Here is a 26,392-nt window from a genome sequence, read left to right on the forward strand (position 1 = left end):
GCCTCCTTACCCCCCTCACTTCAGGTGTCCTTTAAGTTGAATGTTTAGCTCATTCATAAGGCTAAGTTCACACGGACCGCTGAGTACATGCACTGCTTCATCGCATGCAATTTCCCAAATCGCAGATCCGTGTGCAGACAGGTGTGTGGCCAACGGGCCGCTCCTACATGGACGTTCTAGATTTCCCAGTTAGGATAACCAAGTCGAGAACTTACCAGCAGCGCTAAAAAGCACTGCTCTGACTTACCTTGCTGTCTGAGTTTCTTCCGAATTTGATCATCATCATAGTCTTCGGGGAACGAGTTCATCGTGTCACCACAGATCTACCAATCTCACTGGAGTTGCTGCTCGCTAGCCAGTCACCTGTAATGGTCCAAACATCCACAGACTATGCAGAGTCCACCCCAACAGGAAGCAGAGCTCTGCAGGGAAATGACATCAGCACAGGTTCAGCACATTCACACAGTCTGACTAATTAACCAATTCATTAAGGGACAACTGAAGAAAGAGGTATATGGAGGGATGACATATCAGAATCAGAATCTTTATTTTCGCCAAGCATGACGGGGTTGTGCCCGGAATTGGTCTTGGCACATACAGGATACAGGCAGGATAGGGTACACAGAATACATCAGAAAGGATCAACACTATATCAGACATAACATACAGAGAAAACATCCAAGCAAACAGCACTCAATTTATGCATAGATATCCAGCACTCAGGAGTGTGAAGGATATGTGTGGCGGCAAAAACATGATCACGTTGAGGTGGGGAGTGCGTGGAGAGAGTTTAGTGAGTTTACAGCTGAGGGGAAGAAGCTGTTTCTGTGTCTAGTGGTCCTGGTGTAGATGGACCGGTACCTCCGGCCTAAAGGAAGCTGGCTGAAAAAACGGTTGCCTGGGTGTGAGGGGTCATTTACAATCCTCAAAGCTCTGGAGCTCAGACTTGAGTGGTAGAGGAGGCCCAGAATGGGTAGCGGTTTTCCTATAATTCTCTCCGCTGATCTGATGACTCTCTGTAATTTGTGTCTGTCGCTGGTGGAGGAGCTGGCATACCAGACTAGGATGGAAGGGCAGAGGACAGATGCAATTGTGGCAGAGTAGAAGCTGGTCAGAAGTTTCAGGGACATGCCGAACTTCTTCAGTTGCCGGAGAAAGTATAACCTCTGCTGGGCTTTCCTCTGGATGGAGGAGGTGTTTGCCTTCCACTTCAGGTCATTGGAGATGGTTGTGCCCAGAGGACGGACACAGGGAACTCTTTCCACTTCTTTGTCATCAATACGGATTGGAGTTGGGATGTTGGCTTGCTTCCTAAAATCAACAATCATCTCAACAGTTTTTGCCGTGTTTAGGACAAGCCCATTCTCCCTGCACCAGTGGCAGATGCTCTCAACCTGGTGGCGGTACGCTTCCTCATCATTTTTAGTGATGAGGCCGACAATGGTGGTGTCGTCAGCGAATTTGATCACTTTGACGGAGTCAGCTGTGGATCTGCAAGCATTCGTGTACAGGGAGAACAGGAACGGCGACAGGACGCACCCTTGAGGTGCTCCTATATTTGTAATCCGAGGTTGAGAGGAGATGGTGCCTAGCTTAACGACCTGGGATCTGTTGGTGAGGAAGTCTGTGATCCACAGGCGGAGAGTGGGGTGGACCCCGAGTGCGGCAAGGTTCTCCTGGAGTATTTTGGGGCTGATAGTATTGAACGCTGAGCTGAAGTCGGGAAGGAGGATCCTGGCATACGTGCCAGGTTTGTCCAGATGATCATGGACGAGCTCCAGGCAGATATTGATGGCGTCGTCGGTGGACCTGTTTGCTCTGTATGCGAACTGGTGCTGATCCAGCAGGGTCTCAGTGGTGAGCTTGAGGAGGGGGAGCACCATCCTTTCAAGAACCTTCGTGATGACTGATGTAAGTGCCACGGGCCTGAAGTTGTTGAGGTCGGTGACGCCCTGCTTTTTGGGGACAGGGATGATGGTGGACCTCTTGAAGCACGCAGGGACTTTCCCGCTCTGAAGGAACTCGTTGAAGATGGAGGAAAGAATAGGGGCGAGCTGTCGAGCGCCGGTTTTCAGGCAGGCTGGTGACACACCGTCCGGGCCAGAGGCTTTCCTGACATTTATCCTTAACAAGTGTTGCAGAACATCCGCCTCGCTCACCGGTGGAGGGGGCGAGTTTTGTCTCGGGATCTCAGTGGCGGGGGGGTGGGAGGTGCCCGTAGCTGTGGGGGAGACTGGTTCTCAAATCTGCAGTAGAATTCACTGAGATTCTCGGCTAGCTCAGCACTCGGTGTTGCATGCTGCAGGGGAAGGCTTATAGTTGGTTGCGGCCTTGAGCCCTTTCCACACTGCCCGCGAGTCGTTTGAGGAGAGGTTCTGTGCCAGTTTATCCGCATAGCCCTTCTTGGCAGCCCTCAGTTCTCTATTCAGGTCATTTCTTGCCCTTCTGTATTCATCTTGGTTTCCTGACTTGTGCGCGTCCTCTTTGCTTCTGCGCAGTTGCCGTAGTTTTTTTGAGAACCACGGTTTGTCGTTAGGATAGAGTTTAAAGGTTTTCGTTAGTATGCAATGATTCTCACAGAAGTTAATGTATGAGGTAACATTGTCAGCCCATTCTTCCAAGTTTGGCGATTCCAGGGTCTGCCAGTCTGTGCAGTCGAAGCAGGCCTGAAGTTGTAGCTTCACTTCGCTTGACCACACTTTGGAGGATTTGAGGATTGGTTTCGTTGTCTCCAGGCGTCTCCTGTAGGTTGGTATCAGGTGGATGAGACAATGATCAGATGACCCTAGAGCTGCCCAAGGGGTGGCTTTGTAAGCATCCTTCAAGACCGTGTAACAGTGGTCCAGTGTGTTGGCATTCCTGGTGGGGCAGGTGACATGCTGATGGAAGCGGGGAAGCTCTTGGCGGAGGTTGGCTCTGTTGAAATCGCCCATGACGATGAACAGTGAGTCCGGGAGGGCCGTCTCCCATTGCATGACAGTGTCGCTGAGCTCGCTCAGGGCATTTTTTACCCCCGCATCAGGTGGGATATACACACCCGCGAGAACGAAGGAGGAGAACTCCCTGGGTGAGTATGTCGGTCTGCAGTTTACCAGAAGGAGCTCTAGCTCTGGTGTGCATTTCCTTGCAAGTACTGTGGAGTTGGAGCACCAAGCAGAGCTAATGTAAAAACAGATGCCTCCCCCTTTCTTTTTCCCCGTGAGGATGCTGTCACGGTCTGCGCGGATGAGGCTGAAGCCTGGGAGATGTAGTGCGCTATCCGGGATGTTATCATGGAGCCATGTTTCTGTAAAGCAAAGAATTGGGGTGTTTTTGCCAAGTTCGCGTTTATCCTCGAAGAGTCTCAGTTCATCCAGCTTGTTGGGGAGGGAGCGGACATTTGCAAGGAGGGCAGCAGGAATGGCTGACCGCAGGCCCTTCCTCTTCAATCACACCCGTGCGCCTGCTCGACAGCTTCTGTGGCGCCAGCTTGCGCAGGGTTCTAGCTCAGGGGCAGTGATTTTCTGCACGTGGCTCCATACGGAGTTGGACAGGAAACTGTCCTCTGGGTGTAGGGCTGCAGTATGTTCCCATGTGAGGAGCTGTGCCCTAGAGTAGGTGGTACGTGGGGGGTGCCTAGCAGACCTGCTGATCCTCTGCCTCTAACACATTTAGCCATAGCCCCTGAACAAGCATGCAGATCAGGTGTTTCTGACATTACTGTCAGATCTGACAAGATTAGCTGCATGCTTGTTTCTAGTGTTATTCAGACACTACTGCAGCCAAATAGATCATTAGGATAGCCAGGCAACTGGTATTTTTAGAAGGAAATAAATATGGCAGCCTCCATATGCTTCTCACATCAGGTACCCTTTAAACACTCACCTATTTTAAGGGGTCACACCTGGGAAAAACACTTGCCTTTTGCCACAATGCAAAAACGTACGCAAAAAACGCACATAATGTACCTCTGTGGGGCAACAATGTTTGTGCCTTTTTGCAGTGCGTTTTCATCGTGTTTTTAAAACGGAGTATGGCTCTGTTCACATCTAAAAATGAAATAGCTGACGGCAGCTATTTTCGATTTTTTTATTTTTTTGCACTTTTTTCCCCCTCCCGACGCTCCACTGCACGCTATGATTTTGTGCAAAGCTCTTTTGCAGAGCGATTTAGTTTTTTCATTTCCTGACGTCAGGAAGTGAACTCTTGGACCCGGAAAAAGAATAAATACAAATGGGCTCTATTCACAATAACATGTGCGGTAACAATTTTTTGGTCGAAAAATTACCTCCAGTGATAATTACCGACTTTTCTTAGTATTCACAAAAATTTTACCAAGTGTGATTACAGTTCGATAAAAGTGCGGTAAAACGGTCGGTAATGTTGCGGTGTTAAGTTGTCGGTAACTTTGCGGTAATTGCTTGGTAATATGTGTGGAAATAAAGCTTTTCTGACCACTGTACTTGCCACCCATTGCACAGAGACAACGCAGGAAAACCTGTCACATATAAAGTGGGACCTCAACTCTTGCACAGGACAGAATGAAAACCTATAGAAATGCACCCCGTATGTATATAATTTAGCCTGTCTAATTCCCCCTCATCTGTGAATAATCACAACTGTAATTTGAACTCTGAGCTGTGCCAGCTGGCTGCCTCAGCGGAGCAGCTAATGTGTAAACACAGGATGTTCAATCTATGTCTGCTTCCATGAAAGCAGGAAGTACACACACTGGAGATTGATTGCAGGATTTGTATCAGCTGTAACAAAGAAATGTTTTTCATTAAAGGTAATTATGCTGTTGCTTATCTTTTAGAGCAGAGATGAATTTCCTCCTTGGTATCTATAAAATCATCTAAAAGACGGTACAAGGTCTGAATGTGCGCCTTGAGATTAGACACACTCGTCTTCTCTGTAAAATGGACATAAACTCAAGCAAAGCTCAAAAGGCTCCATCCTGAAGGCCAACAGTAGAGAAGTGAAAAGTATCACCTGCCCTCTATAGGTGATAAATCCTTATTTATCACCAATTATTCGCACAATTATTCAATTATGAATCTCAAAGTGGAGAAAATGTAGTAACTTTTAACCGCACTATTACCGCGTGCGGAAATTTAGGGTGAAAAAATAATGAGAATTACACAAAGGAGATATTTTGGTCGGCATTTTTCACATACTACATTACCGCATGCGGTAAGTCATTGTGGGCTCTATTCTCAATCACACATGCGGTAAGAGATTTTTTACCGCTATATTACCGCCAGTGATAATTTCCACATTTTTTTCCACATTCACTAAAAATGTTCCGCATGTTTCCCGCATGCGGGAACAATACGTAAAAAAAAAATTTGTGAAACATGCGTAATTACATAGTAAACATGCGGAAACCATGCGGAAAAAAACACACACACTGTACACACACACACACACACACTGTACACACGCTGTACACACACTGTACACACACACACACACTGTACACACACACACTGTACACACACACACACACACACACACACACTGTACACACACTGTACACACACACACACTGTACACACACACTGTACACACACTGTACACACTGTACACACACTGTACACACACACACTGTACACACACACACACACACACACACTGTACACACACACACACACTGTACACACACACACACACACACACACACACACACACTGTACACACACACACTGTACACACACACACACACACTGTACACACACACACACACACACTGTACACACGCTGTACACACACTGTACACACACACACACACACTGTACACACACACACTGTACACACACACACACACACACACACACACACTGTACACACACACACACTGTACACACACACTGTACACACACTGTACACACTGTACACACACTGTACACACACACACACACACTGTACACACACACACACACACTGTACACACACTGTACACACACACACTGTACACACACACACACACACTGTACACACACACACACTGTACACACGCTGTACACACACTGTACACACACACTGTACACACACTGTACACACACACACACACTGTACACACACACACTGTACACACACTGTACACACACACACTGTACACACACTGTACACACACACACACACACTGTACACACACACTGTACACACACACACACTGTACACACACTGTACACACACACACACTGTACACACACTGTACACACACACACACTGTACACACACACTGTACACACACACACACTGTACACACACTGTACACACACACACTGTACACACACTGTACACACACACACTGTACACACACACACACACACACTGTACACACACACACACACACACTGTACACACACACACACACTGTACACACGCTGTACACACACTGTACACACACTGTACACACACACACTGTACACACAACGCATGGTGGTGGTGGCAGAGGACGTTAGCAAAGAGCCGCGTTAAGCGGCTCTTTGATGTGTCCGTGATGCGTACTATAGTACGCATGCGCTGGTGGAGACCACGTGAGCGGAACACTCCGCATCACGTGGTCCCACCAGTGACTTCAGCACAGTGCAGTGAATATTAATTAGCCATGTGGCTAATCACTGCGCCTGTGTAAGCAGGCTAATGCGGCAAAGCCGCTCTAACGCCGTAGCATGCTGCACTTTAGATTGAAATGCAGCGTTACAATGTAACGCAACGTGGGCACTGTGAGCAGCCCATTGCAGTTACATTGCTGTGCGTTGGGGAGCACTAACGGGTGCCTGTAACGTCCCACTGTGAAAGCAGCCTCAAGTCAATGGGAAGTGAAATATATCACCAAGTACTAGTAGGTGTATAAAAAAAAAAAAAATCTGTAGTTAAGTCAGAAATAAGGTGCCCCTTTTTTTTTTCGTTGTGAATTTTGATTTTTTGCGGAAACTACCGACTTTTGCAGACTTTTACCACATTTTTTACGCATGCGGTAAATGTTCATGCGTGCAATTTTGTGAATGTCAAGACGCAAGTGCATTTCCGCATGCGGAAAATGATTGTGAATAGAGCCCTATGTGTTTAATCTTAAAAACGTGAACACAATCACTGCAAAAAGTGATTTTGTAAGCGTTTTGCATTTTTCCTATACCTTCCATTGAGGCAGAATAGCCTCAAAGGTACAGGCAGCGCTTTGCTGAGCGGATCGGAAATGAACCGCTCAGCTATGAACTCTCTCATAGGGAATCATTCCACAAGCGCTTTTTATTGTGATTTTGAAAAATCGCCAGCGCTTGAAAAAATGCCAAAAACGCTGTCAGTGTGACCGAACTCTACATGCACTACTTTATTGCGTGTGTTTACAAATCACACACAAATCGCATGTATTTAATCGGTACATTATGAATTCAGATGGGACAGAACACATGAAAAATATATTAAAAAAACGCAAACGCATTTAAAAATATGCACAAACCCGGAAGAAGAAAAATGCATGCGTTTGTGATCCTGCAAGTGTGACCCTGGCCTGTGGGTGGTTCCCAGATGCGGGAAAGAAACCTGCTACCAGCACTACAAGTCCGCGAGTCCCATTTCATCTGCTCCCAGCTGGCTGTAGGCTAAACGTCACAGAAAACACCAACTGCAAAAGGCTAAATTGCCTGCAGGAAACTGCGGGCGTTTACCGAGTGGGCCCTTTTCACACACTGTACACACACACACACACACACACACTGTACACACACACACACACACACACACTGTACACACACACACACACACTGTACACACACTGTACACACACACACTGTACACACACACACACACACTGTACACACACACACACACTGTACACACGCTGTACACACACTGTACACACACACACACTGTACACACACACACACACACTGTACACACACACACTGTACACACACACACACTGTACACACACTGTACACACACACACACTGTACACACACACTGTACACACACACACACTGTACACACACTGTACACACACACACTGTACACACACTGTACACACACACACACTGTACACACACACACACACACTGTACACACACACACACACACTGTACACACACACACACTGTACACACGCTGTACACACACTGTACACACACACACTGTACACACAACGCATGGTGGTGGTGGCAGAGGACGTTAGCAAAGAGCCGCGTTAAGCGGCTCTTTGATGTGTCCGTGATGCGTACTATAGTACGCATGCGCTGGTGGAGACCACGTGAGCGGAACACTCCGCATCACGTGGTCCCACCAGTGACTTCAGCACAGTGCAGTGAATATTAATTAGCCATGTGGCTAATCACTGCGCCTGTGTAAGCAGGCTAATGCGGCAAAGCCGCTCTAACGCCGTAGCATGCTGCACTTTAGATTGAAATGCAGCGTTACAATGTAACGCAACGTGGGCACTGTGAGCAGCCCATTGCAGTTACATTGCTGTGCGTTGGGGAGCACTAACGGGTGCCTGTAACGTCCCACTGTGAAAGCAGCCTCAAGTCAATGGGAAGCGAAATATATCACCAAGTACTAGTAGGTGTATAAAAAAAAAAAAAATCTGTAGTTAAGTCAGAAATAAGGTGCCCTTTTTTTTTTTCGTTGTGAATTTTGATTTTTTGCGGAAACTACCGACTTTTGCAGACTTTTACCACATTTTTTACGCATGCGGTAAATGTTCATGCGTGCAATTTTGTGAATGTCAAGACGCAAGTGCATTTCCGCATGCGGAAAATGATTGTGAATAGAGCCCTATGTGTTTAATCTTAAAAACGTGAACACAATCACTGCAAAAAGTGATTTTGTAAGCGATTTGCATTTTTCCTATACCTTCCATTGAGGCAGAATAGCCTCAAAGGTACAGGCAGCGCTTTGCTGAGCGGATCGGAAATGAACCGCTCAGCTGTGAACTCTCTCATAGGGAATCATTCCACAAGCGCTTTTTATTGTGATTTTGAAAAATCGCCAGCGCTTGAAAAAATGCCAAAAACGCTGTCAGTGTGACCGAACTCTACATGCACTACTTTATTGCGTGTGTTTACAAATCACACACAAATCGCATGTATTTAATCGGTACATTATGAATTCAGATGGGACAGAACACATGAAAAATATATTAAAAAAACGCAAACGCATTTAAAAAATGCACAAACCCGGAAGAAGAAAAATGCATGCGTTTGTGATCCTGCAAGTGTGACCCTGGCCTGTGGGTGGTTCCCAGATGCGGGAAAGAAACCTGCTACCAGCACTACAAGTCCGCGAGTCCCATTTCATCTGCTCCCAGCTGGCTGTAGGCTAAACGTCACAGAAAACACCAACTGCAAAAGGCTAAATTGCCTGCAGGAAACTGCGGGCGTTTACCGAGTGGGCCCTTTTCACACACTGTACACACACACACACACACACACACTGTACACACACACACACACTGTACACACACACACACACACTGTACACACACTGTACACACACACACACTGTACACACACACACACACACTGTACACACACACACACTGTACACACGCTGTACACACACTGTACACACACACACTGTACACACACTGTACACACACACACACACTGTACACACACACACTGTACACACACTGTACACACACACACTGTACACACACTGTACACACACACACTGTACACACACACACACACTGTACACACGCTGTACACACACACACTGTACACACACACACACACACACACACACACACACTGTACACACACTGTACACACACACACTGTACACACACTGTACACACACTGTACACACACTGTACACACACACACTGTACACACACACACACACTGTACACACACTGTACACACACACACTGTACACACACTGTACACACACACAACAGAATTTGTATGCAATTTCCATTTCTGCAAAATCGACACACATCTGAGGCGAGTGAATGGTAGTGCATTTCACATGCAATGTTGTGCAAACTTTCGCACCAAAACCTTGTTGCTTAAAATTTTTTTTCAAAAAAATAATAACAATAAGGCCAACAACATGTGTGGGTTTTTTTTTTCGCACTGAACATCCTATATAATAAACTCCCTGTCACTGCGTCCTCCTGTGTCCCTGCGTTGTACCACACTTCAGACAGCGGCGGAGGACGAGCTAATGGGGAGGGCACGCAGCCGTGTGAGCGAGCATTCATGTGTGCACTTTCGTAGCTGTGCGTGCCCGCGGGTCGCAGCTGTTCGTGCACGCAATTCTCGGGGGTAGGGGGCGGAGCTGAGGCCTATCGCCCATTTTTTAAAGGGGAACTGAAGTAAGGCCCAGTGCACACTGGGCGGATCCACCGGCCGCATCTGCCTGAAAATCCGCGTGGCTAATGTATCTCTATGGACTGGTGCACACCGGCGGTTTGAGGTTTTTAGCAAACCACAAACATGCCTCTTGCTGCACGTTTGCGGTTTGCTAAAAACCTCAAACCGCCGGTGTGCACCAGCCCATAGAGATACATTAGCCACGCGGATGCTGATGCGGCCGGTGAACACCCGGCGGATCGCATCAAGATCCGCCCGGTGTGCACTGGGACTAAACTCTGTCATCCGCACCCAAAACCGCGAGCATTTTGTGGATCTGCTAGCGGTTTCGGTGTGCACTAGGCCTAAGGGCCCATTTCCACTATCGCGAATTTGCATGCAGTTTTCGCATGCAAATTCGCATAGGCAATACAAGTGGATGGGACGGTTTCCACTTGTCAGGATTCCTTTGCGTTTTTCTGTGCAGAAAAAATTCGCATGGCAGAGCCATCAGAATTCGCATACCGCTATGCGAATCGCATACAATGTATTTAATAGGAAATTCGCATGCGGTTTGGGCATGCAAATTTTCATGCGAATTCACATAGAAACAATGGAAAAGCACACCAGCACTGCCGTGGTTAAATTCGCACACATCGTCATCCATGCGAATTCGCATGAAAATTCGCATGCAAATTTTTGCCGCGGCGATTCGCACCGCACAAGTGGAAATGCAGCCTAAGAGTTATATGGAGGCTGCCATATTTATTTCCTTTTAATCAATACCAGTTGCCTGGCAGCCCTGCTGGTCTCTTTCTCTGCAGTAGTATCTGAATAACACCAGAAACAAGCATGCAGCTAATCTTGTCAGATTTGACTTTAAAGAGAACCCGAGGTGGCTTTGTATTACGTTAGTGGGGCACAGAGGCTGGTTGGGCACACTAACACCAGCCTCTGTTGCCCCATCGTGTGTCTCAAAGACCCCCCTGCTCGCCGCTATACTCCCCGCAGTGCTGGCGACACACAGCATGTCACCAGCACAATGTTTACCCTAGCGCTGTCTGTCAGCGCCGCTCCCCCGCATCGCCGCTACCCGCCCTCGTCCCTTCCCTCCCGCTGATTGGAGGGAAGGGACGCGGGCGGGTAGCGGCGATGCAGAGGAGGCGGGGGAGCTGCGCTGACAGACAGCGCTAGGGTAAACATTGTGCTGGCGACGCGCTGCGTGTCGCCAGCACTGAGGGGGCTATAGCGGGGCGAGCAGGGGGGTCCTGGAGGCACACCATGGGGCAACAGAGGCTGGTGTTAGTGTGCCCAACCAGCCTCTGTGCCCCACTAACGTAATACAAAGCCACCTCGAGTTCTCTTTAAAGTCTGAAACACCTGATCTGCTGCATGCTTGTTCAGGGGCTATGGCTAATAGTATTAGAGGCAGAGAAATAGACCAGCAGGGCTGCCAGGCAACTGATATTTAGAGATGTCGCGAACCTCCGATTTTCGGTTCGCGAACCGGGTTCGCGAACTTCCGCAGAAGGTTCGGTTCGCGGAAAAATTCGCAAACCGCAATAGACTTCAATGGGGAGGCGAACTTTGAAAAATAGAAAAAATTATGCTGGCCACAAAAGTGATGGAAAAGATGTTTCAAGGGGTCTAACACCTGGAGGGGGGCATGGCGGAGTGGGATACATGACAAAAGTCCCGGTGAAAAACCTGGATGTGACGCAAAGCAGCGTTTTAAGGGCAGAAATCACATTGAATGCTAAATTGCAGGCCTAACGTGCTTTCAAACATCTTGCATGTGTATACATCAAACAGGGAGTGTAATTAGAGTACTGCTTCACACTGACACACCAAACTCACTGTGTAACGCACCGCGAACAGCTGTTTGTGTAGTGACGGCCATGCTGGACTACTGCGCAACATGGCGTGATTGCTCTTCCTCACTCAGTGATGTCAGGTAATGTGTGACTTCCTTCTCAACTTTCCATGGCATTGTTAAAAAGCTTACGTTTTGTTTTTAATTTACATTTTCTACTTGCTGTGTACTTGTTCAGTACCGCTACAATGAGAATCCTGTGGAGGCGGGCAAGTCTGCCATTGTGACCCCGGGTAATGGCCGGGGAATGAGAGGTTTGAATCCGGTGTGGAGCCTGAGAAACGGCTACCACTACACATCCAAGGAGGGCAGCAGGTAGGCATGCACGCCCGCCCCGAGGTAGTGATCAAAAATAACAATACAGGAGGCGGACTTTCGAGGCCCTGCTGTGTATTTGAAATGAATTAACTTTAAATCCTTTAACGGGAATCCGTTATGGAGGGCAAGTCTGCCATTGTCACCGCGGGGAATGAAGGTTGGATTGCGGCCCGAAGTGGGAGCCTGCTGAGACCCATGCTGTAACTGCCCTGACCATGCTTTGCAGACCAGGCATCTGTGGTCAGATGGGGAAACAGTAAATTCGGGCGCCTGAGGCTAGTGGACAAATCGGGCGCCGCCATTCACTTCTATAATAAATATCGTTTAATGGGCTCCCGGTAGGAAAAAAGGGCGCCGGAGAAAACTAACGTTTTAAAAGCGGCGCCCGGAGACTTAATGTTTTATTACTGTTTCTCATGATTACACATTATTTAATGATTTATACATGTTTAAATATTATTTTTAAACGAAAACCAGTACAATATTTTTCCCAAACATTATTTTTAAACGAAAAACATTACTTTTCTTTTTTTTTTTTTTATACATTATTTTTAAACGAAAACAATTACAGGGGGGTCTTAGGTTTAGGCACCAACAGGGGGGTCTTAGGTTTAGGCACCAACAGGGGGTCTTAGGTTTAGGCACCAACAGGGGGGTCTTAGGTTTAGGCACTAACAGGGGGGTCTTAGGTTTAGGCACCAACAGGGGGTCTTAGGTTTAGGCACCAACAGGGGGGTCTTAGGTTTAGGCACCAACAGGGGGGTCTTAGGTTTAGGCACTAACAGGGGGGTCTTAGGTTTAGGCACCAACAGGGGGGTCTTAGGTTTAGGCACTAACAGGGGGGTCTAGGGGTTAGGGGTAGGTACAGGGAGGGTTACTTAGGCACCAACAGGGGGGGTCTTAGGTTTAGGCATCAACAGGGGGGTCTAGGGGTTAGGGGTAGGTACAGGGAGGGTTACTTAGTAATTTTTTTTTTAAACGTTATTATGCGTTTCATTATTTAAACGAAAGATTAACGTTTTTACAATTGCCGATTTAATACACATTATTTAATGATTTATAACGTTTAAAACCATTACTTTTAAACGAAATACATTTTTAAACGTAATCCATGTTTATCGTTAAAAACCCGGCGCCCTTTTTTCCCATCGCCCCTTTTTAACGTACGCGTCAGATGGACCCTTGAGCCAGCGGAAGACAAACCAAGTCGAAAGCATTTGCCAAGAATGTTTTACGGAGGGCAAGTTTTTTTGCCCTTTTTTTAAAAATTTTTAAAATGATAGATGGTTGTATTTTTAAATTGTTTGAAAGTTTAGATGGTTGTATTTTTAAATTGTTTGAAAGTTTAGATGGTTGTATTTTTAAATTGTTTAAAAGTGTATCCATTCTTCCTCCCCCCCAGCCACGAACAATACCATGGGAACGTGGAGCAGCAGAAGCCCCCTGTGACGGCTGCCACGGTTGTTCTCCGCTGCTTGTCTTTTGAGGGGTGCTTCTTTTCCTCAGGTGTTCTTGCCATAGCTGTTTGTGCCTTCTCTCCAGGTGCCTTCGTAAAGCACTTGTCCCTACGTGACAGTTGGCCTTTCCACGGCTCAATTTTTGCTGGCAGAGACAACAGATGGCTTTGCTCCGATCTGAGACACACACGTGAAAAAATTTCCAAACCGCTGAGCCCCCCTGGGCTGATGGCGCTACGGTGGCATCAGCAGCTGACGTTGAAGGGCATGTTGGCTGTCTGGCCATAGCTGGCGATACATGGCGCCGGACACTGGCCCCAGCTGTTTCTGAGGACGAGCTCCCTCTTGTATTGCGTTCCGGAGTTGGAGCCTGATCAACGTCTACCACCACACATCCAGGCAAGGAGGGAAGCAGGCAGGCATGCACGCCCGCCCCGAGGTAGTGACCAAAAATAACAATACAGGACTCAGGAGGACCTTTTGCGGCCCTAATTGAAATGAACTAACTTTAAATCCTTTAACGGGAATCCGTTATGGAGGGCAAGTCTGCCATTGTCACTGCGGGGAATGAAGGTTGGATTCCGGCCAGAAGTGGGAGCCTGCTGAGACCCATGCTGTAGCTGCCCTGACCGTGCTTTGCAGACTAGGCATCTGTGGTCAGATGGACCCTTGAGCCAGCGGAAGACAAACCAAGTCGAAAGCATTTGCCAGGAATGTTTTACAGAGGGCAAGTTTTTTTGCCCTTTTTTTAAATTTTTTGAAAATGATAGATGGTTGTATTTTTAAATTGTTTGAAAGTTTAGATGGTTGTATTTTTAAATTGTTTGAAAGTTTAGATGGTTGTATTTTTAAATTGTTTGAAAGTGTATCCATTCAAGTGCAAGTTATGCACTGACTGCCAGGTATAATGTGCAGTCACAGATGCAGTGAAAGGTATGCAGTGACTGCAAACAGCCGTTTGTGTAGTGACGGCCGTGCTGGACTGGTGCGCACCGTGACGAGAGTGCAGGTGATGGTGGCTTTTCAGCCCATATGCTTGCCCGGCTGATGTAGCTGAATGACAGAACAGTGACTTTCCAGCTGATCAAATTTGGTCTGACCACAATGAAGCAACGACCTTAATATCTTTTGTGTGCCACCCCTACCCGAGACACTCAAATAGCCGGCGGTCATTGCTTCATTGTGATGCGCAAGCCCCTTCACCGCGGCAAGGTAATGATCACGAAGGGGGATGGGCACATGTACACGCACCAGAAAAATTAGTGTAGCGGCCGCTGCTAGCAGCGGCCTTAAAAATTCAGGAATCCGCCTAGAGTCCTGGACCCTGTTGGTAGTGGCGGAGAAGGCAGTCAAGCGGCCTGCAGGCAGAGATGCTGTGTGTGGGGAGTGGACTGACTTAGTCTTCGGTCGTGCAGTAGCCCTCCGTGATCCATTCCTCATTCATTTTGATAAAGGTCAGGTACTGAACACTGTCGTGACTTAGGCGACTTCTCTTCTCAGTGACAATGCCTCCAGCTGCACTGAAGGTCCTTTCTGACAGGACGCTTGCGGCAGGGCAAGAGAGGAGTTGTATGGCAAATTGGGACAGCTCTGGCCACAGGTCAAGCCTGCGCAACCAGTAGTCCAAGGGTTCATCGTCGCTTTTCGCAGAGTCTACATCCACACTCAAGGCCAGGTAGTCGGCTACCTGCCGGTCCAGGCGTTGGTGGAGGGTGGATCCGGAAGGACTATGGCGAGGAGTTGGACTAAAGAACGTCCGCATGTCCGACATCACCCTGAGATCGCTGGAGCGTCCTGTTCTTGCCTGCGTGGACTTGGGAGGAGGAGGGTTACTGCCAGTGGTACCTTGATTGCGTTGTGCAGCCACATCACCCTTAAACGCATTGTAAAGCATCATCGACAGCTTGTTCTGCAAGTGCTGCATCCTTTCCGCCTTTTGTTGAGTTGGTAAGAGGTCCGCCACTTTGTGCCTGTACCGAGGGTCTAGTAGCGTGGCCACCCAGTACAGGTCATTCGTCTTGAGTTTTTTGATACGGGGGTCCCTCAACAGGCTGGACAACATGAAAGAGGACATCTGCACAAAGCTGGATGCAGAGGTACTCTCCATCTCCTCATGCTCTTCCTCAGTGACGGGACGCAACTCCTCTTCCTCCCCCCAGCCACGAACAATACCACGGGAACGTGGAGCAGCAGAAGCCCCCTGTGATGGCTGCCGCGGTTGTTCTCCTTCCGCCGTCTCTTCCTCCTCCACAGAAACACCTTCCTCATCATCACCATCATTAGAGTCTGACTCCTCTCCTTCCCCACACGACTCCTCTTCTTCCTCCTCCTCCCCCCTCTGTGCTGCCGCCGGTGTTGTGGAAACATCGGGTTCGTGTGTAAATGGCTCCAATGAATCCTGCTGCCCTAACTCTTCTTGTTCACGCTCCTCCACAGCTGTATCCACCACTCTACGCACGGCACGCTCCAGGAAGTAGGCGTAGGGGATCAAGTCGCTGATGGTGCCCTCATCGCGACTCACCAGTTTGGTCACCTCCTCAAAGGGCTCCATGACCCTGCATGCATTTCGCATCAGTGTCCAGTTGTTGGGCCACAACATCCCCATCCTCCCAGATTGTGTCCTTGTACTGTAATGATACAGGTAGTGGGTGACGGCTTTCTCCTGGTCTAGCAGGCGAGAGAACATCAGCAGGGTGGAATTCCAGCGAGTCGGGCTATCGCAAATCAGGCGTCTCACCGGCAAGTTGTTTCTACGCTGAATCTCTGCAAAGCGTGCCATGGCCTTGTAAGAGCGCCTGAAATGCCCACACAACTTCCTGGCCTGCTTCAGGACGTCCTCTAAGCCTGGGTACTTGGACACAAATCTTTGCACGACCAGATTAAGCACATGTGCCATGCAGGGTATGTGTGTCAGCTTTCCCAAATTCAACGCAGCAATGAGATTGCTGCCGTTGTCACACACCACGTTGCCGATCTCAAGCTTGTGCGGGGTCAGCCATTGCTCCACCTGTTTGTTAAGAGCAGCCAGGAGAGCTGCTCCAGTGTGACTCTCCGCTTTCAGGCAAGACATGTCTAACACTGCATGACACCGTCGCACCTGGCATGCAGCATAGGCCCTGGGGTGCTGGGGCTGTGTAGCTGGGGAGGAGATGGCGGCACCAGCCAAGGAGGAGGAGGATGACGACAGCGAAGCGGTGATAGCAGGTGGAGAGGAGGTGGCTGGAGGCCTGCCTGCAAGCCGTGGAGGTGTGACAAGTCGGTCCTCTGCGCAGCCACGTACTCCCTGCTTGCTGCCATCGGTCACCAGGTTGACCCAATGGGCTGTGTATGTAATGTAGTGGCCCTGCCCGTGCTTGGCAGACCAGGCATCCGTGGTCAGGTGGACCCTTGACCCAACGCTGTGTGCCAGAGATGACACCACTTGCCTCTCAACTGCATGGTACAGTTTGGGTATGGCCTTTTGAGAAAAATAATTGCGGCCTGGTATCTTCCACTGCGGTGTACCAATGGCCACAAACTTACGGAAAGCCTCCGACTCCACCAGCTTGTATGGTAATAGCTGGCGAGCTAATAGTTCCGCCACGCCAGCTGTCAGACGCCGGGCAAGAGGGTGACTGGCAGACATTTGCTTCTTCCGCTCAAATACTTCCTTTACGGACAGCTGGGTACTGCTGTGGGCAGAGGAGAAGGAACCGCCCAAGGGAAGAGGCGGTGTGGAGGAGGGTGGCTGTGAAGGTGCAAGGGAGAAAGTGGATGAAGACGATGCACCTGAAGGAGGAAGAGGAGAAGGAGTTTGGCTTGTCTTTTGAGGAGTGCTGCTTTTACTCAGGTGTTCTTGCCATAGCTGTTTGTGCCTTCTCTCCAGGTGCCTTCGTAAGGCACTTGTCCCTACGTGAGAGTTGGCCTTTCCACGGCTCAATTTTTGCTGGCAGAGACAACAGATGGCTTTGCTCCGATCTGAGACACACACGTGAAAAAATTTCCAAACCGCTGAGGCCCCCTGGGGTGATGGCGCTACGGTGGCATCAGCAGCAGCTGACGTTGAAGGGCATGTGTTCTCCCTGGCCATAGCTGGCGATACATGGCACCGGACACTGCCCCCAGCTGTTTCTGAGGACGAGCTCCCTCTGCTTCTATCATGGAGTCGTCTCCTCCTACTCCTCTCTGACTCCTCCTCTGAACTGTCCCCCTGGTCATCTCCTCTACCGGGAACATATGTGGTATCCGTATAATCGTCATCATAATCCTCCTGGCCAGCTGCGCTTTCCTCAGACACCTCCTCAAGTGCACCAACTTCAGGTGGTCCACCATCATCCCCATCCACACACGTTACGTCCATACTATCGCCACCTAACTCAGACGTATGAGGTGGTGTACCTGCGCCTTCTTGTTGTTGTTGCAGTAGTGGCTGGGAATCAGCGATTTCACCACCACCACCAAATAACTCCTGCGAAGTGTCAAATGCAGCGGATGTGGTGCTTGTTGTAGCGCTGGTGGCTGCGGGAGATGAGGTGTTCTGTGTTAAATACTCAATCACCTCCTCACGATTTTGGGAAGTGATGGCACATGCCTTCTTCTGAGCACTGTATTTTGGGGCAGGTCCGCATGAAATCACAGCAACACCACCTCGCACAGCCACAGACCTGCCGGTGCCTGGTGGCCTTCCTCTGGGTCTGCCTCTACCTCTTCCTCTACCTGGTTTGTCCATTTTGTCAATCTCGGGGGTATGCTAGCTATATGCAGTGAGGTGGGTTCTCACTCAACACAACAGGTAGTTAGATGCAGTGAGCTGGGTTCACTCAACAGTAAAGGTACTTAAGATGCAGTGAGGTGGGTTCTCACTCAACACAACAGGTAGTTAGATGCAGTGAGGTGGCCAGGTGGGTTCACACTCAACACAACAGGTAGTTAGATGCAGTGAGCTGGGTTCACTCAACAGTAAAGGTACTTAAGATGCAGTGAGGTGGGTTCTCACTCAACACAACAGGTAGTTAGATGCAGTGAGGTGGCCAGGTGGGTTCACACTCAACACAACAGGTAGTTAGATGCAGTGAGCTGGGTTCACTCAACAGTAAAGGTACTTAAGATGCAGTGAGGTGGGTTCTCACTCAACACAACAGGTAGTTAGATGCAGTGAGGTGGCCAGGTGGGTTCACACTCAACACAACAGGTAATTAGATGCAGTGAGCTGGGTTCACTCAACACAAGGCTAGGTATATGCAGTGATGAGGTGGGTTAAGTAAACACAACAGGTACTGGGTAGTTAGATGCAGTGAGCTGGGTTCACTCAACACAAAGCTAGGTATATGCAGTGATGAGGTTGGTTAAGTAAACACAACAGGTACTGGGGTATATGCAGTAATGGGTAGTACAATGTGCAGCTCCCTGTCACACACACAGGCAGTCAGTCACTGAATGTGCTGGGCTGCTGGCAGTGGCACACACACTATCAATTAGCAAGGCTGTGCATGCAACAAAAGTGTCAGAAAAAAAAAATGTACAGGTTGAGCTCTGAAAAGAGCTGTTGCTGGGTGCTTTAAAAGCAATATTAATCAGTCAGGAACAAGCAAAGCAGCCTAGAACCTAACTAATCTGTCCCTAAGAGAAAAAGTCTGCAGCAGCTGTCCCTTTCCTCTCTCTAGCAGGCACACGAGTGACTGTAATGGCCGCCGGAGGCTGCCTTATATAAGGGGGGGTGGGGCTCCAGGGCTTACTGTAGCCTGAATGGCTACAATGTGCCTGCTGACTGTGATGCAGAGGGTCAAAGTTGACCCTCATAGTGCATTATGGGGCGAATCGAACTTCCGGAAAAGTTCGCCTGGCGCAGGCGAACGCGAACCCCCAATGTTCGCCTGGAACCGTTCGGTACACCTCTACTGATATTGCTTAAAAGAAAATAAACATGGCAGCTTCCATATACATCTCTCTTCAGGGCCTTCTAACTAGTGGCATATAATGCAAGCCAATGTAAATACCAATTTTTACATTCCAAATACGAAAATTTGCACACAAATGTAATGTTAAAGGGACTTCGAGCAGTGCAGAAACTATGGAAAGATGCATATCATTTTAAAGCTCTCTTTCTCCTCTTTCCAATGATATATAAACCGCCGCCCTACGCCTTTTAGTTTTCGCTATTTTTGCGATTGAAATTGCCGCAGCCGCGATTTCAATCGCGAAAATAGAGAAAACTAAAAGGGCGACGTAGGGCGACGATTTAGGTGTCGCCAGAAAGAGAGCTTTAAAATGATATCCATCTTTCCATAGTTACATTGTATTACACAGGGCAACTTTTTCTGCTGAATGGAGCTGCTGACACTGGGGAAAGTGTCGTCCTGTGTAATACAAGTAACTATGGAAAGATGGGTATCATTTTAAAGCTCTCTTTCTCATCTTTCTGGCGACACCTAAATCGTAGCCCTACGCCTTTTAGTTTTCTTTATTTTCGCTATTGAAATCATGGCCGCTGCAATTTCAATCGCGAAAATAGCGAAAACTAAAAGGCGTAGGGCGGCGGTTTATATATCATTGGAAAGAGGAGAAACAGAGCTTTAAAATGATATGCATCTTTCCATAGTTTCTGCACTGCTCGGAGTCCCTTTAATTACATACAAATTAATGTAAATTCCCTTCATTGGTGTGCGTGGAGAAAAAAAAAAAAATCTAAATGTGAAAATCAGCATAAAAACGTGAACAAAAAAGAAAAATTGCAAATGGCAGAATAAACAGACATGGAAAAAAAAAAACACTGAAAAAAAAAAAAGAGAGCTGGAAATGGCTGTGATAAGTGTGATGTCCCCCTTAGGCGGGGGTTACACTTGGGCGAAATCACATGCGAAAACACACGCAATGTATCCCTATGGGCCTGCCGCGTTTTCAGGAAGTATCTGCGGTTCAGCAATGTGCGTTTCTGCCTTTTATAAACTGAATGCAGACACTGCTGTATCACATACCGTGTGCGATCTACACTGCCAACCATTCCCCAAATCACAGATGTGTCCGGAAATCACGTGCGTTTTAGATTCACTTTGGGAAAATATGCAACAAAACAAGTTTTTGAAAAAATGCACATTGCAGAACGCAAATAGACACATTTTTTATGCAGCCCATTGACTTGCATTAGGTGTGTTAACGCTAGTGTTTGTGCCGAATGTGTTCCCAGCCTTACAGAGGAACCGTAACCAAGGATTGAACATCATCCCAATCAGTAGCGGATTCCCCCTTTTCTATGAGAAATCTATTGCTTTTCACAAACGGATCATCAGGGGGCGCTGTATGGCTGATATTGTGGTGAAACCCCTCCCACAGGGTGATGTCAGGACCATGCTCCTCCTGACGCTAGGTGTACACATAGCATAGCATTTAAATCTGGCGTTTTCCTCAGGTGCATTTGCATTTTTGGTGCGTTTGCAGGGGGTTTTTTTTGCGCAGATGCGTTTTTCATGTGTTTTGCGTGCATTTATACGCGTTTGTGGTTTATTAATAGAAAAACGCATATGCGCTATGTGTTTTTACATTGACATATATGCAAATCATTAGGAAGACAACAGGATGCGGAAATACGTCACAGATCTTTAACTTTTAATTAAAAACGCAGCATAAAACGCATGGAAAACGCAACGCATATGCGTTTCCATAGACTATCATTATGTGCGTTTTGGCAGCCAGCCTGCATATTATGCAACACTGCAAGCGTCTGCAGAACGCTTACTGAAAATTGCAGGTGGAACGCTTGTCCTTCTGCGTCCCATAGACTAACATTGCTGCATAAAACGCAGCGTTTCCAGCTCCGCAAGCATTTCTGCCATGTTTGCACTCAGCCTGACAGTTTCCTGTCTGTGAACCTCATTGCATTGTGGGAAATAGCTGTTTACAGCTGTTTCCAACTGCAAAAGAAACAAGCAGCATCTCCTTCCACTGACATCACCTGCCAGCAGTGTATATGTCACCGTGTGATAAATGTCAGAATGTAAATCAGGGAGAGGAAAGATTTTACAATGGGCAAACACTGACTAAGTAATTTATACTGTACATAATTATTGTAAAAATGAAGGACTTTTTTATTACATCATTGTCACTGGAGTTCCTCTTTAAAGTCTATGGCCAGTCTCCATTGCAGCGCACACTCATTATAGCGTGTGCATTTTGGAAGTGACCCCTGTGAATCCAGCCTTAGATGCAAATTATTCTGAGTTGATGCAGGACTAGGCAAATTTTGGTATTATCCATAAGCACACTGTTAGTGGGCACCTTAGAGGAAAGAAAGATGTTCTTGTTGCCCACGGCAACCTGTTTACCCAATCCAGCCCTGATTCTGTGCAGAGAAGGGTTAGTTGTTTTTTTTTAAATAAAACTGCAGCAGTTTGTCGGTTGCTGTGGGCAGACTTTCTCTACATGAGGCCAGAAATCCCACCAATCAGCAAGAAGAGACCCGGTCATGTGCTTGTGGTTGGCCAGTCATGTGCTTGGTGCTCTTCAATGTCACATGACCCTCCCCTGATTACTGGTCAGACTGTGTCTGGCTCCGCCCCCATGCTCTGGAGGAATCCAAGCAACACAGGTGAGGCCCGCCCATCCTCATTACACCACCAGGCCGCAGCCAGTCTTCACCAGAGTCCTTCTATATACATAGGTGTGAGTGTATAATATAATCAGAGGGATACATAATATATATTTCATCATTAAGGGAACATGAATATGGATTTGAAGTGTTGGAGTTACCTTGGCAACCGGAGAGATGCCATAGCAACCAACCTGCAGTTCATCAAATGCCATCTTCTTTTTCTTATTTTCCAGGTCTGGTGATCCTCATCCTTAGAAAACTTGCAGAGATGAGAGGGCGGGCACTGTGATTACAAGGGGGTGTGGCCAGAGATCAAGAGACTACGCCTCTATACGGTGAGTGGCAGAGATGGTCAGCGAGATGCAAATAGTTCCAGCTTGCATGCAAATATAATGCAAATTGTGTGCAGGGCACGTGATTGGAGGGTATGTTTCCGTCTCTCTCTCTTGCTACTCTACATATGAAGGGGGGGCTACCTTGAGGCCTTATTCATTTGCGTTTTTGTGAGAGTTTTTTTTAGTGCGGTGCGTTTTTGTTAAAGGCGCTTTTCCAGAGAGTTTTTTTTTTTTTTCGTTCACTCTATGACGCAAGTCAGGAAGTGAGCTCTCTGACCCGGAAAATAATAAATACAATGTATTTATTCTTAAAAACACAAACGCAATCGCTGCACAAGGCAATTTTGTGAGCGTTTTGCGATTTTCCTATACTTTCCATTTAGGTGGAATCGCCTCAAAAATGGTCCAGGCAGCGCTTTGGTGAGCAGATAAGAAACAAACCGCTCAGATGTGAATTCTCTCATAGGGAATTCTACTAATATAATAAATGGGAAAGTTCGGATATTTGGATGTTTGGATGTTTGTTACTCGATCACGCAGAAATGGCTGAACGGATTTGAATGAAATTTGGCACACACATAGTACATTACCTGGAATAAAGTATAGGATACTTTTTATTCCCATAACCAAAAAGGGGGCGGAGACAAATACAAATTTCACTGGGATAATGTAAACTGCAGCCATTCTTACACTGTTAATGGTAGGGTTCTCAAACTTTGCACAGTTGGTCGCTGGGTGACTGGGATTAATATTCAGAAAAGTGGGTGGAGCCTATAAAAGGCAATCAAAACTTACCTATTGATTTTTCAGTGGAATATTTCATTGCTGCCATTCTTGCACTGTTAATGGCACAAGCCTCAAACCTGGTACAGTTGATCATTGGGTGACTGGGGTTTACATTCATAAAACAGGGTGGAGCCACACACAGCTAATAAGATTTGTTTCATTTTAATGCAGGTTAGTGATGCCAAAGCTCAGAAACTTGGTCATTGAGTAATTGATTAATTGTGTGTTAGGGTTAGGAAAAGTGGGCGCAGCCAGCACCTGCAAAATACATAATCGGGCAATGCTGGGTCATCAGTAGGCAGAGACAAATGCAAATTTCACTGAGAAAATGTAAACTGCAGCAATTCTTACACTGTTAATGGTAGGGTTCTCAAACTTTGCACAGTTGGTCACTGGGTGACTTGAATTAATATTCAGAAAAGTGGGTGGAGCCTACAAAAGCCAATCAAAATCCACCTATTGATTTTTAAGGGGAATATTTAATTGCTGCCATTCTTGCACTGTTAATCACCCGTACCTGGTACAGTTGGCCATTGGGTGACTGGGGTTCAAATTCAGAAAAGGGGTGGAGCCACAGCCAATCAGATTCATTTAATCTCAATGCAAATTATTGATGCCAAAGACCGCAAAGCTCACATACTTGGTAATTAAGTAATTGTGTGTTAGGGTTAGGAAAAGTGGGCAGAGCCAACACTAGCCAAATACATAAGCGGGCAACGCCGGGCGTCCAGCTAGTGTATAAAAATAATAGTGTGTGACTGTGGTGAGGACATTAGAGTGTAAGCTCCTCTGGTGCAGAGACTGATGGGAATGGATCAGTGATCGCTGTACAGCACTGTGGAATATGTCAGAGCTGTAGAATACACAACCATAGAATGACAGTGGTGGGGACATTAGAGTGTAAGCTCCTGTGCAAGTTAGGGAGGCATGAGATTGTGCACTATTCTGTGGCTTACTCTGCCGGTCTTCATCTTTAGGTTCATCATGGTCCTATATGACATGGCAGTCATGCTGCTGATGTGCTTCGCCATGTGTCGGACCACCGGGGACCCCACAGATGCCGGAACAGTACAGGGGATGCTGGCCAGAGAGCGGCTCTCGTCCATTGTGACCGGCCTGGAGGACGTGTTCAGGGAGATGGAGATTGCGCTGTATGAGAAGACCCTGCAATGGCTGCTGGGATTCGCTCTGGTGGGAATCGTTATCGTCATGGTGATTGCCGCCTGGATGTGCTGGAAGAGCAAAGATTCCGTCGTATTCATAATCATCCTGCCAGAAATTCCCAGTATGGAGCAGCTGCAGCAGAGCTTATCTGAGAGCCACTAACTCCCTCTCACCCCAGAACCAACTACAGGGGAAGGCTGCTCAAATAAAACTGTATGAGGCTCACATGTGTGTGCCTGGATTCAATGTCTGTAACCTGTGTACAAACCAGCAACCAAAACATTGAGCAGGGAGCTGGGTGGGACTGCTTGTCAAGCCTGCCCACCCAGATCTCTATGGTACATGCACAGAGCTGTGCTGGAGCCGTCTCATCCATCCCCCCCCCCCCCCTTCCCCCCAGATCTCTACGGTACATGCACAGAGCTGTGCTGGAGCGGTCTCATCCATCCCGCCCACCCAGATCTCTATGGTACATGCACAGAGCTGTGCTGGAGCGGTCTCATCCATCCCGCCCCCCCCAGATCTCTATGGTACATGCACAGAGCTGTGCTGGAGCGGTCTCATCCATTCCGCCCACCCAGATCTCTATGGTACATGCACAGAGCTGTGCTGGAGCCGTCTCATCCATCCCGCCCACCCAGATCTCTATGGTACATGCACAGAGCTGTGCTGGAGCGGTCTCATCCATCCCGCCCACCCAGATCTCTATGGTACATGCACAGAGCTGTGCTGGAGCCGTCTCATCCATCCCGCCCACCCAGATCTCTATGGTACATGCACAGAGCTGTGCTGGAGCCGTCTCATCCATCCCCCCCCCCCCCCAGATCTCTATGGTACATGCACAGAGCTGTGCTGGAGCCGTCTCATCCATCCCGCCCACCCAGATCTCTATGGAACACGCACAGAGCCGTGCTGGAGCGGTCTCATCCATCCCGCCCACCCAGATCTCTATGGTACACGCACAGAGCTGTGCTGGAGCGGTATCATCCATCCCGCCCCCCCCAGATCTCTATGGTACATGCACAGAGCTGTGCTGGAGCCGTCTCATCCATCCCGCCCACCCAGATCTCTATGGTACATGCACAGAGCTGTGCTGGAGCGGTCTCATCCATCCCGCCCACCCAGATCTCTATGGTACATGCACAGAGCTGTGCTGGAGCTGTCTCATCCATCCCCCCCCCCCCCCCAGATCTCTATGGTACATGCACAGAGCTGTGCTGGAGCCGTCTCATCCATCCCGCCCACCCAGATCTCTATGGTACATGCACAGAGCTGTGCTGGAGCCGTCTCATCCATCCCCCCCCCCCCCCCCAGATCTCTATGGTACACGCACAGAGCCGTGCTGGAGCGATCTCATCCATCCCGCCCACCCAGATCTCTATGGTACACGCACAGAGCTGTGCTGGAGCGGTATCATCCATCCCCCCCCACCCAGATCTCTATGGTACATGCACAGAGCTGTGCTGGAGCGGTCTCATCCATCCCGCCCACCCAGATCTCTATGGTACATGCACAGAGCTGTGCTGGAGCCGTCTCATCCATCCCGCCCACCCAGATCTCTATGGTACACGCACAGAGCCGTGCTGGAGCGGTCTCATCCATCCCGCCCACCCAGA

The 26,392-nt window shown here is 48.2% G+C and overlaps 1 long non-coding RNA gene across 1 annotated transcript; it reads left to right on the forward strand.

The window, feature by feature from the left end:
* The first annotated feature begins 22,363 nt into the window (after positions 1 to 22,363).
* LOC137562330 (uncharacterized) lies at positions 22,364 to 25,001 on the forward strand. The gene is made up of 3 exons (XR_011030118.1): positions 22,364 to 22,562; positions 22,725 to 22,826; positions 24,590 to 25,001. It is a non-coding gene; the product is annotated as an uncharacterized lncRNA (long non-coding RNA).
* Positions 25,002 to 26,392: the final 1,391 nt, after the last annotated feature.

This window comes from Hyperolius riggenbachi, chromosome 1, assembly GCF_040937935.1.
Source record: "Hyperolius riggenbachi isolate aHypRig1 chromosome 1, aHypRig1.pri, whole genome shotgun sequence".
Classification (NCBI taxonomy): domain Eukaryota; kingdom Metazoa; phylum Chordata; class Amphibia; order Anura; family Hyperoliidae; genus Hyperolius; species Hyperolius riggenbachi.